The sequence below is a fragment of the Sorex araneus genome, chromosome X, assembly GCF_027595985.1.
Source record: "Sorex araneus isolate mSorAra2 chromosome X, mSorAra2.pri, whole genome shotgun sequence".
Lineage (NCBI taxonomy): Eukaryota > Metazoa > Chordata > Mammalia > Eulipotyphla > Soricidae > Sorex > Sorex araneus.
Genome location: NC_073313.1, coordinates 173,160,832 through 173,176,397, shown reverse-complemented (window position 1 = coordinate 173,176,397; position 15,566 = coordinate 173,160,832). Strand labels below are relative to the sequence as shown.

The following is a 15,566-nucleotide window of genomic DNA, read 5'->3' as shown; positions in this document are numbered from 1 at the left end:
TATGGTTGGAGAGGCCACTCGTGGTGGTGCTCAGGGCTTAGTTCTGGCTCTGTCTCAGGGGGTCACTCCTGGTAGTGTTCAAGGGATCATATGCATGCTGGGGATAGAACTGGAGTCAGCCATGTCCAAGGCAAGTGCTTTAACTGTAGCACTGGAGCACTGTCGTCCCATTGTTCATCAATTTGTTCGAGCAGGCATCAGTAACGTCTCCATTGTGAGACTTGTTGTTACTGTTTTTGGCATATTGAATACACCATGGGTAGCTTGCCAGGCTCTGCCGTGCAGGTGGGATACTCTCGGTAGCTTGCTGGACTCTCTGAGAGGGATGGAGGAATCGAACCTGGGTTGGCCGCTTGCCAGGCTCTCCAAGAGTGATGGAGGATTCAAACCTAGGCCAGCCACGTGCAAGGTAAATGCCTTACCCACTGTGCTATCACTCCAGTCCAAGTGCTTTAACTACCATGCCATAATTTCAGCCTGGATTCATGATTCTCACCTGAAAAATCTAGGTTCAGCAGAGTGAAACCATTGGTCTATCTACTGGCACATGGCCAGTGAATGGCAGAGTCCAGACTGACCCATATCCCCAGAGTCCAAATCTTTTCCCTGATTTCCATACCTCCCTAGGTTAAGATCAGCATTGGTTTGGGACAGCCACTTCAAGACTCTCACAATGCCTGAGATTTGTGAGGAATTGCAAGGAAAGCATTTGATTGAAGGGTTGGAATAGGATATAGATGATGTACAAGAGATTTTCCACAATGATAGACAAGTGTGAGACCTCAGCTTTACTTTTCCAGTGTCTTTGAATCACTTCTGTTTCCAAACTTCTGCTTCTAAATTAGACACTTTAGCTACATTGGCTTTCTAAATATATTTATTTGCAACATTTTAGATTCAAATGTGTGCTAATTAGGCTGATCTCTTTTATTTAGCTCTCTTTATGTTTTCCAAAAATCAGGACTGAAGTGAAGACATTACAGGAGGAATGTGATTTCCTTCAAGGAGAGAGAAGAAGATGGTATTTTTAGCTCCCTCTTCAAGTCAGGCCTTCCTTTAGATCAGTGCTGAGCTGTCCTTTGAAGGGAACTGGCACCGCTGTGCCAAAATCAGAAGCTTCATCCCCCCACTGTGACTTTCTCCAGAAGCTCAGAGAATATGCCTGGAACGGAGAAAGTTTGTTCTGAGTTAGATTGGTGCCAAGGGAGGAGCCCAGGAGAGAACCCCTTGTTTAAAATGGTTTGTTTATCACATGTCAGGTTCCAGCCTCCACAACAAAGATGTGTTGACCCTTGCTGTTCTAAGTGGAGAGAATATGCACCTTACTGCAGACGCATCTGTCTTCATCAGGCCTTGAGAACTAATGCAGATGGCACTGGGCTGAATGCCCTGGTAAACAATGCAGGCAGCCCGGCCTCACACATTAGAGGTCCCCAGACTAATTTGAACTGACACCCCCTTTACAGAAAAAAAAACTACTTAGCACTCCCACCTTTGCAAAGTCTAAAGAAGATCTGTTCTTTAAGCTAATAAAAGTTCCCCTCTCCCCCAACTCTCACCCCAAATTACATCGAAAGCTTCTGCCACTCTCAGGGTCATTCTAGTGTTCTCTGGGGCGTGGTGTTGCTACTTTTGGAAACACTACACTAGAACCTCAAACTAATGTAGGAGAGGAAGGATAGTGTGCCAAAAGCAAGGACATTCATGGCACCCAACAGTGGGCGTCCCTGTGCCCATCCCTATGTCACAGGGTGCCCCATAGCTGGGTAAAGAGTAGGATGCATGCTTGTGTGTGTGTGAGATAGTGAGGTTGGAATGGGGGCCCCTTCAGGTAATAATTTAACAAGCGCGCGCGCGCGCGCGCGCGTGTGTGTGTGTGTGTGTGTGTGTGTGTGTGTGTGTGAGAGAGAGAGAGAGAGAGAGAGACAGAGACAGAGACAGAGACAGAGAGACAGAGAGAGACAGAGAGAGACAGAGAGAGAGAGAGGAGGTTCCTGCGAGAATAATGGCAGTTAAATATTCCCATATTGTGCAGGTAAGAAACTAAAGCTTGGACGCCTGCCCCAGGTGCCAACAGAAGCTAGTCAGAGAGCTGGATTAATAGCCCAGCTGCCTGTTTCATTCTGCCCAAGTGTGAGGACTGCCTGATGCCGAAAGGCTGCTCACAGGCAGAACCAATTCTCCCCTCCCTGGTCTTTGAATAATAAAACAGAGCTGGTGAGAGGTGACCCGGCTCTGCTGTCTCTCCTGGGAGATCTGTATGCCACCTTAGACACACGTTGCCAAACCAACAGGTTTCAGAAGGTGCCCAGAGTGGGAGAGCAGCTCTGCTCACCTGCGCTCAGCCTTCTTCACCGGGAGGGCTTCCTGGCATGTTGAATTCTGTCTCCTTCTCTGTTGCCATCTGTCAGCCTCTTGGGCAGACCATGCGGTCAGGATCTGGGACAGCAGCAGAGAGCACGTGTGTGACCTGCTTGAATTTGTTTGGCCGTCCTCCCATCCCCAAAGAAGTGCTTTGGTTGACTAATTAGGGCACCCATGAGTAGCACCGTTTCAGTTCTGCCACAGAATCATTGTATCCCCTCGCCCACAGTAAATTAGGCAGTCAATGAAATGTCTTCCATTCCAGCCTATGTGCTGCTGTGTTTCTCCAATATATGGTGGCCTGGTCATGGTGTTTTGTAATTCAGAATCAAATTGGCAGGGGAAAGGGCTGAGGGGTGGAGAGCCCTCTTTGCATGCAGGAGAGCATGTCTTGCTGCCTATGAAAGAAGCTTTTGAAATTAACATAACATATCCCTTGACAAATTACAAATAAAGGTGGGTGGACCAGGCGGTTGCTCTGCCCATTAATATAAGTCTGTGAAGAGTGTTTATTGTAATGGAGTCAATGACAGGTCTCTAGAAATTCCAAAACAGAAATGTAATGTTCTATTTGATGACAGAGAGACCCATCCAGAGAAAGGGGGTCAGGGGGGAGGATATATGAAAGCAATCACGAAATTCAGCTGTTTTTTTGAGTGTGTCTATATGGTACTATTTGTTATTGATTCATTGTTGACTTGGTTATAGACAGAACTCAGAAAATGTTCATTGCTTCATTTCTTTTCTGGCCATCTTTGTTACTATGTGTTTGACGTCTTCTTATTACTGAAATTATCGGAGCTAGAGAAGGAGGCTGCTTACATAATGACCCCTGCCGTTTATCAAGGGCTCCCCGTCCTCACAGGCCTTCAGTTAGAGACCAGCTTCAGCCTGATTCTTGGAGAGAGTGGAGGGAGCTGCCCCCCCCCCCCCCCGCTCTGATCAGCCAATGGATCTTTGCAGTGGAAGCCTCTGGGTGGTGAACTCGCATGACAAGGGACTCAGAAGCCACCTGCAACCACTACACCTCCTTCCAGTTGCAGATGGCAGGTGTGGCTCCTGGGAAAGTAGAAAGGGAGGTGCTGTGAGTCAGAAATTAAAAAGTCGAAGTTGAGGCCTCAAAGGGTTTTCAAATTATCCAGCCTGTATTTGACAGTGGAGGAACTTGAAGTTCCCAAAGATAAAATATGCTGTCCAAGCTCCTCCAGGCACTTCTGGAGAAGTGAAACTTGGACCCAGATCTGCAGCCTGTTTCACTCTCCTGTCTGGAATAACCAGCACAGAGACTTTCTTTGCTGACAAGAAATTGATGGGTGGTGGGGGGAGGTCTGGCTGGAGCAACAGATAGGGTATTTGCCTTGCATGCGACCTGCCTGGGGTCGATTCCCAGCATCCTATATTTGAGCATCTCCAGGAGTAATTCCTGAGTGCATGAGCCAGGATTAACCCCTGTGTATCGCCAGGTGTGACCCATAAAGCAAAAAAAAAAAAAAAAAAATTGGCTGGGGAGAAGGGCAGCATGATTCCAGGTTCAGACCTGGAGAAGAACTTCAGAGGTGGTGTTTGCTGAAGATGGCACACTGATAGCTGTGCCCTTGAGAGGGTGGCTTTCCTGCTGGGCACAGGGAGAGACCATCTAGTAGAAATGGCTCGCCACCTTCTTTTCCTTTTGACTGGAACATACCTCATCCGTCTGTCTGTCTTTGCTGCTCTGGACTGTTTTGCCCTGTTTGTGCCTCTTGCCATTCTCCAGTGTTCTAGATCCTTGATATGGACCCCACTGTGAGTGTCCTGGGCTTGCCACAGTGTATTTGGTGAAATAACATGAGGAAGTGACCCTTCCTCATCTCTCAAGTCTTCATCTGCCCTCTGTGTCTCTCTACTACCACACACTGCTTTGAGACCTCAGTTTCCCAGTTAAACACACACTGAGTTGTGACTTTTGCTACAGCCATAATTCACTTGCACTGTTAATTAGGTAATATTTTCATGGACTCACTTTTTTTGTGTTCATGTTATTTTGATTTGGGGCCACATTCCGAAGTGCTCAAGGGCTGTATCCTGACTCTTGCACTCCTGGCAGCCTCAGGGGACCATATAGAATGCCAGGGATGAAACCTGGGTCAGCCATATGCAAGGCAAGTGCCCTATCTGCTGTATCACTCTGGCCCTTACCTCACCTTTTATTTTATCTTATTTTGGGCTTTGTTGAGGGGGGGAGGCTTGGTTACTCCTAGATCTGCAGCAGGAATTACTCCTGGCAGTGCTCAGGGGACCATATGGGATGCCAGGGTGGGGATTGAACTCAGGTCAACTGCGTGCTAGGCAGATGCCCTCCCTGCTGTACTATCGCTCCAGCCCTTGACCTCACTTTTTAAACAATTACTTTGATTCTGTCCTCAGTGATTGATTACCATTAAATCACACAGATCTGTCACTTAGGCTTTTCTGAACCACAAACCTAGAGATTTATAATTATTGAAATTAAAAATATTTACCTCTGGTGCATCTAAAATTGCTTTGACTCAGCTGGGGGTGTGGCTTAGCAGTGGAACATTTGCCTCACAGGTTTAGGGCCTTGTGTTTGATTCCTGGAATCACACCTCCTGCCAAAAAATAAGAAGTAAAGTAAAAACCAAAATAAAAAAAGTAGGACTCCATTGAGTTTAAAAGAGAAAAAAAGATTCACCTTTGAAGTATAGAAATAGTCATTTATACCCCTTTGAATACAATTTGGAGCACAGTGTCCTTAAGCCTCAAATTCTTAGCCAATGTTGTAATTTGGGTATCTGCACTAGTTTCATTGTGTGATTGTAGAACCTGAGCATTCAGGTTCCACTTCTTCCCTCCTGCCTCAGTGCCCTTCCCTGATATTCTGTTGCCAGGTGGGGACATGAGGTCAGTGGGCTTCTTCCCTAACAGGTGCAGTGGTGCCGGGCCCCGGCGATCGGGTGGGGCAGCTCCTGTGGAAGGGGTTTTGCATAAGTGCTATCTGGCTCTGTCAGGGTCCAGCTGCACCTTCTCTCTGGTGGACTGTTGTGGGTCTCCATCCCTGCACCTCCCGGAGTTTGCACACCTGCACTGATGTGTCCCCTTCGTATGGGTAGTCGTGCCTTTGGCCGTTTGTGTGACCCCCTCTCAGTCACTCCTTGTGGCCCTTCATATGGGCCTTTAGACTGACCACTGTTGGGGATGTCGTGCTTACCCGCACCAAGGGCTGTTACCCATTTCCTTGGAACAACCTGACCCTCTGGCTATCCCAGAAACAGGTCCTGCTCCAGACTCTCTCAGCATCTTCCCAGCCCATTTCGGATCGTGAAGTAGTTCAGGACTGCGATCTGGAGCCTGTCTCTGCTCCCAGATGGCCCCAACCCTCCCACACAGTATACTTCTTTGTCTTAGACAGCCTGTTAATTGTTATTTAGCCCCTGGCCCTTCAGGATGTTTGCCCTGCTTTTTCAGGAGTGGATGAGACACTCAGGTCAAGTGCAATTGATCCCAACTCATTGACCCTGCAGATATTCTATTTAAAAAAACCTGCAGCTTCAGTTTGGTCAAGGCAGCCTCTTGGTTCCCCAACCTTCCATTGTGACAGCTTGCTCTTTGTCGCTGGAGAGTCTGTTTTCCATGATTACTGCCCAGATAGATCCATAACAAAGCTCCTGGAAGAGCCTGCTGACACACTTGGGCTGCCCGCTGCCATGTGTTTTCAACCTTTCCTCAGTTTTCTAAACACAGCTGGGGAAGAGGGGGGCAGGAGGTGCTTTGTTGCTTCATACCAGTGGCAGGAGGCCAGGGGAGGAAGGGACATCCATAAATGATGGCATTTGGGTTACCCTCCAACCCCCAAAAAGCCATTTTGACAATTTAAAGACCTTCTTCCCTCCTCAAAGCAGAAAGGAGGTCATGGCCTGGGGCTTCTCATTTTCACAAACAGGCTGATGGTTCCCCAGGTCCTTTAAGAGGCATTTATTAAATAGAAGGAAACTAATGCTGAGATAGAGACACAGCCTGGAACCCAAAACTGTTGGAAATGGGAACCAACTAGGTGAAATGGGAAGATCTGGACAGAGTGTGGGCACTAATGGAGGGGCAGTGAGGTAAAACCCCCAGCTCTCTCACGACCCACTGCCCATGGTCCCAGTTCATGGTTTGGAGCCAGTTTGAGCACCATTTATATTAATATAAGGATAAATGTGTAAGTAGCTTTTCCATACACTTACTGTTCCTAACACAGCCCAGTCCTCCACCAGTAGTACATGTCTAACTGGGAAGTGACATCTTCTTCTTATACAGGAGAAATTTTCCTGCAAGTTGCACAGAACAGGGTTGATGGCTCTTTCTTTCCATTATCCATTTAGTTTCCATTACCCATTTAGCCTGGGAGAATCCCATTTTCATTAGGGTGAGACCCACCCTTCAACTAACCAAGCCATAGAGATAACCATTGTGCTTGGGAATATTCTTCCCCTTTCCTTGCTTCCCAGCCATTCTTTGTCCTCTGTCCTCCAGATCTAAACACTGAGGTTTCCACTCCACTTGAATTTGAGTCAACCTAACCTAGAGCTATTCAGCGTTGTCCTAGAGGACTTATTTATACCAGCAGAGTCTTGCTAAGACTAAGAGTGTCATATGGTGTTTCCGTTTTTATATTTCTAAGGAATCTCCGTAGTGTTACAGAGGGACTGTGCCCATTTCTCTTACACCAGTAGTGTGCAAGCTATCATTTCTCTCCACATCCTCCCCAGCACTGGTTATTTTCAATCTTTTTGATACAGGCTAATCTCATGGGTGTCAAGTGGTAGCTCATTGTGATTTTGATTTGCATTTTTCTGATAATAAATGTTGTTGAACAGTTGTTTATGTGCCTGTGGAGCATTTGTATGTGCTTGGGGAAGTGTCTATTCAGGATTTTTTTTAAATCGAGTTGGTTTTTGTTGTTATTGTCATTAAGTTGCATGAGTTCTTTAAATATTCTTTGGCTATTAACCCTGAGTCAGACATATGATGTGCAAATATCTTTTCCCAGTTGCTAGTCTGCCTTTCTATTTTTATGGAAGTTTCTTTTCCTGTGTAAGAGATTTTTAATTTGATACTCTATTTATTTATTCTTGCTTTTGTTTTTTGCCAATGGACTTGACTCTCTGAATATGATCCAGTAATTCCATGCCTAGGCATTTATCCAAAGGATACAAAAACACTAATTTGAAAGGAGGTTTGCACCTCTATGCTCATAGCAACATCATTCACAATAGCCAAAATATGAAATCAATCTAAGTGCCCACTGACAGATGAATGAATACAGAAGCTAGACTGTATGTGTAAATATAGAATATAGACATAGATATATCTATATTTATAAATATGTAGATATGTATTTGCTCAGTAAATTACTATTTGCTGTTAAAAAGAAGAAATCATTTCTTTTGGGAATAAAATAGATGAAACTCGATATGATTATGCCAAATAAAATAAGGAAGTAAAAAAAGTAACTGTGGTTCCAGTACCATGAAAGAGAGAAGAATCTTTGCACTTTTATTGCTTAGAGCTTGTAGCTAGATCACAGAATAGTCCATGGAGGACTTCCAGAGTATTCTCACCATGATCCTTTCTCTCAGACAGAGGAGAGTTTGGTAGGAGGTCAAGGGTGGACCTTGAATAAAATGCTGCACTGAGTACATAGATAGATAGATAGATAGATAGATAGATAGATAGATAGATAGATAGATAGATAGATAGATAGATAGATAGATTGTGATTATCTTACCTTCCCAGCGTCTTCAGAGTCCAAGAAGCTCAGAGTAGGATACAGCCAGGACCCCCTCACCCCCTCCACACAAACCTGAGCTTCAGAACATGCAAAGACTTTTGTCATGAAAATTGTTTGTGCTTCACTGCTGAAATTCAGTGCTTTTCATGTTAAAACTTAACTCCTGGTCTTGGGATAAAAGATTTCTCAACCCTGTTGAGGGCTAGCATTAGAAGCAGGCACAAGAGGGAGTTCCTCCTTTTTGTCTCTCCCTCCTTCCCTTCTTTTTTAACCTTTCAACTCCCAAGGGAGAGCGAGATTCAATGGAAGGTGAATCAACTGTGAATAATCAGTCCTAACAATGGCAGCCTTCCTGTTACTCTAGTTTGGCTAAAATACACCTTTCAGCAGAGACACAGGCTTAAAGCTAGTTTGCAGGGAGCAGCTTGGTGGTGGGCTGTGGCGCCTCCAGCAGGTGGAAGGCTGCCAGCCCAGGGGAGTCAGCAGGAGCTGCACCCCTCATTGCCCTGAACCTATAAATGCTTTTGTGCTGTGCGTCTGTCTTTCTCATCAGCCAGCTTGTACTGACGCAACTCCTGCTCCTTGCCCGGTATCTGCAGGCGCCCAGGTCTCAGGCTCCTGCTCACATCCTGTTGTCACAGCGCCCTCCCCCGCCACACACAGGATGCTGCTGTTAAACCAGGACCCGTGAAAGAGATTGAGTTTCTCTGTGAGCAAAAATTTATTCTGAGCAGGCAGTGCCAAGCCACAAGTGTTTGCTGACCAGAGCTCTCCGTGGACAGTGGCCAGGAAAACAACTTTTGGATTTGCTTCCAGAGGCCTCCATCCAGGAGCCTCATTGATTAATTGATTTCACGAGGTGAAAGGCATCGAGGGGGTTAACAGCACTCTGCTTCACTGGGGCAAGCCTGAGTGGATGCGGGGCTAGGGGTGCAGGCAGGACGCGTGGGCAGGAGCAGGAGGGTTTGGAAATGAACCTGGAGCCTGAGGTCTGCAGAGGAGGGGAAGAAGCAGAGTGACTTGTAGCCACAGAGAAGATGACCGCCTGTGTGTGGCTGGGGGGACTCCCACTGAGGGTGAGGGACCTCTGAGGCCCTTTCTGCAGAGAACTTCATTCCCTTCCGGAAACTTGTAGTTCTCCGAGAGCAGATGGAAGGGTGAGAGTCTAGTTACTGTGTCTTTGGCCTGGGATTCTAAGGCAAGGACTCACAGGGCTCAGTGTGGGTGGGGCTGGGGGCTGCCTGGGGCAGTGCTGATGAAGGGGAAGGGAGCCGAGGCCCCAGGACTGTGTGATACTGTGATGGAGCTGGGGCTCCCCACACTGGCCGGCAGGCATCCCAGCCTCCCAACACGGTGTGCTGCGCAGAGGAGTCCTGCCTAGAGAGTCTCTCATGGTTGGGTTTACCCTGTTTCCTCCACTTTCCTGCTCCCCTGGCCCCCTGAATGAGCATCCAGACTTGAAGTGGAGGAGATCCTGTCCAGTGTGAGCACCAAAAATGAAGGAGCAAGAAGAGCAGCAGCCAGGAAATTTGGGGATGTTGAGGCCTTTCTTACAAGGACCTCAGCTGAAAGGTGCAGACAGGAGGGGCTGGGAGCAGAGAGCCAGCAAGATCTTCATGGCTCACAAGCCCAGTCTCAGCTGTCCAAGATGACATGACATCTGGTCATAGTAAGGGGCTAGTTAGGAGCAAGGCATGCTTGATGCCCTTGTGTTTATGAAGAAAAATTTGATCCATTGATAGGTGCAGGCTGGAGCGATAGTACAGCGGGTAGGGTGTTTGCCTTGCACGCGGCCGACTTGGGTTCCATTCCCAGTATCCCATATGGTCTCCTGAGCACCGCCAGGAGTAATTCCTGAGAACAGAGCCAGAAGTAAGCCCTGTGCATCTCCGGGTGTGACCCCCCCAAAAAAAAACAAAAGCAAGAAGATCTAAAAAGGGTTCAAACCCTTGGATGGTCCCATGAAGAACCCAGTGCAGAGTTCCTGCCAGATCATTGCAGGCTCTGTGGCCGAAGCCCAGGCTGGCTCGCTAAGCCACAGTGGGAACTAGCTGCTCTGGGAACCCCGGGCAATAGGCAGGTCCCAGGCTGACACATACAGGGTATGAGTTTTCAGTGACTGCAGCCTGACCTCCATGCAGTGGGACCAACGGATGGTGCTGACGTATGTTCACACCTCTTATGTGCTCCCTGGATAGGGGATCTTACATCGTCTCCACAGACTCTTCAGCCCTGGGCAAGGTTGCAAGATCAGTTTACTGAAATAGAACCATACCATACGAGTAGAGTAGAGAGAGGCTTCTAAAATCTCCGGGCTTGGACGAATGGAGACATTACTGAGACCGCTCGAGAAATTCGACAATCAACGGGATGATGATGATGATGATGATGATGATGATGATGATGATGATGATGATGATGATGATGGACGAATGGAGACATTACTGAGACCGCTCGAGAAATTCGACGATCAACGGGATGATGATGATGATGATGATGATGATGAGGAGGAGGAGGAGGAGGAGAACCATACCTGGCCACGCTCAGGAGCTACAATAGTATACTCAGTGGAGCTCAGGGAGCTTTATGGTACAAGGGACCTAACTCGTACCTGCTGTGTGTGTGTTCTACCCCATTTCCCAGCCCCTGAACTATCCATGTTTTTAAAAATAGCAGATCTCTAGGTTAGGGATGTGAGGCCCCAGCTAGGATAACCCGTACTGCATGGCTCCCAGGTCACCCTCCCCAGAACCAAAAGTCTCCCGAAGTAGCCAATGGATGAGGGAAGGTGGAGTCCCAGGGGAGGTTTGAATGTCTCTGCACTGGGATGGCAGGAGTGTTAGTGGGCGAAAGAGTACATACTGTCTGCCCCTGTCAAAGACATCCCCTCCCCTTCATTTACCAGCTGGAATCACTCCCATTCTACCTCTCGCTCTACCTCTCCCCCTGCTGAGGACACATGAGTGTTGCCTGACTGAGTTGTTTTCCTGACGCTCTCCGTTCAAGCTCTGAACATCTGAGAACGTGCTCTGCAAGTGTACCTGCCTCCAGCCACAGCCTAAACACGCCCCGTGACTCCAGTGGCTTGCTCGCTGCCTCCTCCTGTGCTTCTTCCCTTCCCTCCTCCGAATAAGCTTAGGTGGATTTAAATTTTTTTTTCTTTTTGGGTCACACCCGGCAATGCACACTTGGCGGTGCTCAGGGGACCTTATGGGATGCTGGGGTTCGAACCCGGGTTGGCCTCGTGCAAGGCAAACGCCCTACCCACTGTGCTATTGCTCCAGCCCCTAGGTGGATTTAAATTTTAATTAGTCTGATTGGTTGTTTTTAATGGGAATTTAAATTGAACTTGAGATTGCTGGCATCTTGGGGCTGCAAGTTTCTCAGCTGGGACCTCTGTCAAGGTGTTCCTCCTGGCCCTGAGATGGAGTGGGATCCAGGGTGGCCATGTACTAAGGGTGGGTCTCCCATTCAAGCGCCTTTGGATGTATCTTCATAAATGCATCATCACGGGGTCTTGAGGGAAGGTCATTTTCTCGGGCCTTGGTGTGTTAGGTTAGAAAGGGAAAGTTTTCTGAGAAGTCCTCTAGATCTGCGCGGGAACAGCAGGGAAGAACTCAGTAGCCTAGTGGCCCTCTGCTCAAAGTCTTGAGTTGGGAGCCAAGGATGTGCTGGGAAATGTCCTCACCCCTGGGTCCCCCATCCCACTTTAGGCCTTCGCATGGGTTAAGGAGATGCAGTTGGGATATGCTTAAGTTAGAAATCCTAGCGCCCTAGTTCTGAGACACAGAAGACAGCAATACATCTTGAAGGGGGAAAAGGGATCCTGTGAACCGCCTCTACGGCAGAAATGAAGCCTTCCTGTGAGTCAGTGATGCCACTTGGAATACCACAAACTGACTTCTGATTTTTTTCTGGCACGTATGAATATTTTTTCTACTTGAATTATCTAATGTATCATATACATCTGCCACCTAGACTCATATCTGCTCATATTTTACAACTTTATAACAGGGAAATGGTACAAGTATCATTCAAGCCTCATCTTCTTTTTCAAACCTTCTCTCTATATCCAGAAGTTGGTGTCTATTAGTCTCATGCATATTTTTGAACTTAACCACAAATGTCATGATAGAAAAACACTGTCCATAGGCATCACATTGCTTTTGCCTGAGCAAAAAATTATTTGTGACAGTGAGCCATATAAATCTTTGCTGTCAGTCACGACTCCACTTCTTACTTGTGGAACCCTTGAAAAAGATGTATTCCCTCTTCGAGATACAGGGACAGGCACTCAGATGCTGGTTCTCATCTTGGTACCATCCAGATGAGTGAAGCCTGAAAAGGCAACAACGCTGATGGTACAGATGTAGGCTCCACTGGGCCACAACATAATTTGTTGTGTGGGCAGCAGGTGTAAAACTGCTGCAGATATTTGGTTGGGAGCAGGGGACCTTCAGGCTGGTCACTGTGACCAGGATATAGAAGTAGTCATGGAATTCCCTTTTGGTCTATTGAGTTGGGAGTGCTACAGCACTGAAGTGGTCAGAGGTGGGTAGATTTTTGTGTCCAAATCCAGGTCCTGCTTCTGACCTAAGATGCCCCTGTGGGTTTCCTCAGCATCAAGTGGGCCGGAAATTTGGGGCTTGGGAATTAGGACAGCTCCTGGGGTGAAGGGCTTTTCCTGCACCTTTACCAGGTAAAGGTAGCAGGGCTCACCCTCATCACATTCCTGCAGAACTCTGACAAGTGGCAACAAGAGACGTGGGATGGAATCGCCTAATTGTCATGTCAACTTCAAAGGTTAAAGTTGTTTGAAATGTTGGGGATTTTCTCCCCCCTCTAATAACCTGTTTGGATTTTCTTGTTTGGGAGCATATATAAATGCTCTCTGAAGATAATTTCTACTTTGTCTTTGCCCTGCCTTCATGGAAAGATATTCACTGGCTTTATTCGCCTGTGCTTCTACTTGTGTATATCTGCCTGAACTTGCCCTTGTTAGACTTCAGAGTGCCTCAGCCTGCCCTGGGTCGGGTGGATGCTAGTCTGAGGCCCCCACCCCTGTCTCTGCCCTGGGCCTCTCCATCTTGCCTGCGTGCAGGGAAGTCTCTCCAGGACAGCCTCGCAGGATCCTCATTCAGCTTCCCCTCGGTGCTTCCACAGGCTAGTTGTGGCACCTTTGCTCCATCTTCACTCACTGACTGTGCACAAAGAAATACCTGTAGAGAGGGAAGAAGCTGTCCCCATCCCTCCTGCCCGATGTCTGTTAGAGGGCTGGCAAGATGGCTCCCCATGCTGCTTAGGATGATAGAAAACTACCAAGTAACTTAAGAAGTGAGGGCGGGTAGAGAAGAGTTATTATTAAATCTAGAAAGAGCAGGGGTGTAGTACAAGGACAGATGTGGGTGGGTAGAGCCCCGGATCCACTCTGGGCCCTGATTGTCTCCGTCTGTTTCTGCTTGTTTTTCTTACCTTGTCCCATCTCTTCGTGTTCTCTCCTCTTCATCCTCCTCCATTCCTCCTCTTATTCCTCTTTCCCTTCTTACACCCTTTATCCCTCTCTCCCTGCCAGGCCTCCGACTTTCTGATTCCCTCTGATCACCAATGACTGTCTCTGTCTTTCCTCTCCTTTCTCTCAGCTCTTACCTGCTTCTCTTCCTACACCCACTCCCCAAACTGACAGCTGGTTTCCGTGGAACATCTATCTGGCCCATAATTGTCAAGACTCCCACACCGAATGGCCTTTTTTTCTCAGAAGCCCACAGCCATCTGGTGGTAATCTCTTTGTGTGCACAATTCTGAGCTCCAGAAAGGGGGTGTGATGGCACTTCTTTCTGAGTTCGCTGCACTATCCCAGGCCACTGGCAAATCTACAGATAGCCCCTGTCAGTGGTTAAGTAAGGGTCAAAGTTACAGAGCCCCCAGCAACCTCCTGTGGCGGCGGCGGGGGGGCGGGGGGAGGCGGGGAGGGACTGTTGGAAGAGAAAGCATTTGGGCAGGTAGCTGTTACAGGTTATTCACACAAGAATTAAGTCCTATAAGCAACTATTAATATGTAACAGTAGTGACTCTAAATGTAACTCAGGCTAGAAAGGCAAAGTGATGAGGAGAACTTGACTCCCTCAGCCCTCATTGAAGGGGCTCCTGCTCTGAAATTAAGAATGTAGCATTTGCCACCATACCAAACATAGCATGAAATTACACTTTCATTCCGAGTGTTCACTTTGTACACCAAAGCACAGGGATGGATGGGCTTGATTGATTCAGAACAAAAATCACCCTGGTGGTTGCAGTAGAGGCTCTAGCAGGGCTGCTTGTTCTCCCAGGTATGAAGCTTTGGACTCAAAATTTAAAATAAGCTTCCACCAATAGGAGAGGCCTTTGTCAGTCTCTCACTGGGACGTTGAGGGCAGGTGCTGACCACCCCCTGCTTGCATGCTGCTCTTAGAAACAGCTGACCATGTGGAAGTAAGGCCAGCCCCACCCCGGGCAGGTGTCGAGGGCTACTTCCCTCGTTCTCTGCTTCTCAGCCTCCCCCTTTTCTGTGCCTAGTGCCACTGCTCTGCCCCTTGCAATTTTTCAGTCACAACTCTGGTTTCCAGTACATTTTCCTGCGACATGTGAAATGGGCCTAGAATGGTAAAATCCTGTCCTGCTTCCATGCAACCAGAAAACAAGAGAGAACTTGAATCTTTCAGCAACAAAAAAGCCCACAAAGCAGACCACGAAACCCAGCTTGTGGGACTTAGTCCCAGGAAGGGAAGATGGAGGGAAACTGATGGAGCTCTTGCTTAGCAGGTGGATTTGATTTTGTGCTTCCTAAGCCAGCACCTACAAATGACTTTGTTTTGCTTCTAATAAACATGCAACTGCACTGGAATGTTTTGGGAGCTCATGGAAGTTTACATTTAATCTTTTTTCCACTTTTGAATACCTGGTTAGCTTCATTCTTTCTCCAGCTGCCAAATCAGTCCATTTCTATTGTGGGAAACTCTCATCAGCCCATGGTCTGTATTGGGTGGCATTTGGCTCTGACAACACGACTCAGTCATTACTAGGAAGGCTGGCAAGAGCTGAGGATGTTTGTATTCCTCTGGGTACAGCTTAGCAATTCCAGATAAATATTCCAGTCCAATGGCTTGCTCTGGGCTTCCTTTTTCCAAGCTTCCTCCCACCCTCAGGATGAACTATAAGCAAAGTGTTGGGTCCCTGGCAACTTACAAAGTGAGGACAATGCCTCAAATGGTTGACCTAGACTCCTGCTGGTATTCAGTAATAGGTCAGAATCTGCTTTGATCCCTTTTGAACAAAATTTTCCGTTGGGTTGCCAAAGTTTTGCAGTTTTAGAATACCCATCTCTGAGAACTTCAGTCATGATACAGATTATTGTGAGAAAGACAGAAAAAAAACTCTTTCTCCTATTTTTTTTCTC

At 47.4% G+C, this 15,566-nt stretch overlaps 1 protein-coding gene and 1 long non-coding RNA gene across 4 annotated transcripts in view; one reads left to right on the top strand and one right to left on the bottom strand.

Moving 5' to 3' along the window:
- The window catches only part of MGAT5 (alpha-1,6-mannosylglycoprotein 6-beta-N-acetylglucosaminyltransferase), a 384,102-nt gene that overhangs the window by 319,927 nt on the left and 48,609 nt on the right, over positions 1 to 15,566 (top strand). The gene's annotated exons all lie outside the window — the stretch shown is intronic.
- Positions 799 to 8,701, bottom strand: LOC129400066 (uncharacterized). Its single transcript, XR_008627408.1, has 4 exons — positions 8,132 to 8,701; positions 4,863 to 4,970; positions 2,336 to 2,439; positions 799 to 1,162 (listed from the first exon to the last, which is right to left on the bottom strand). It is a non-coding gene; the product is annotated as an uncharacterized LOC129400066 (long non-coding RNA).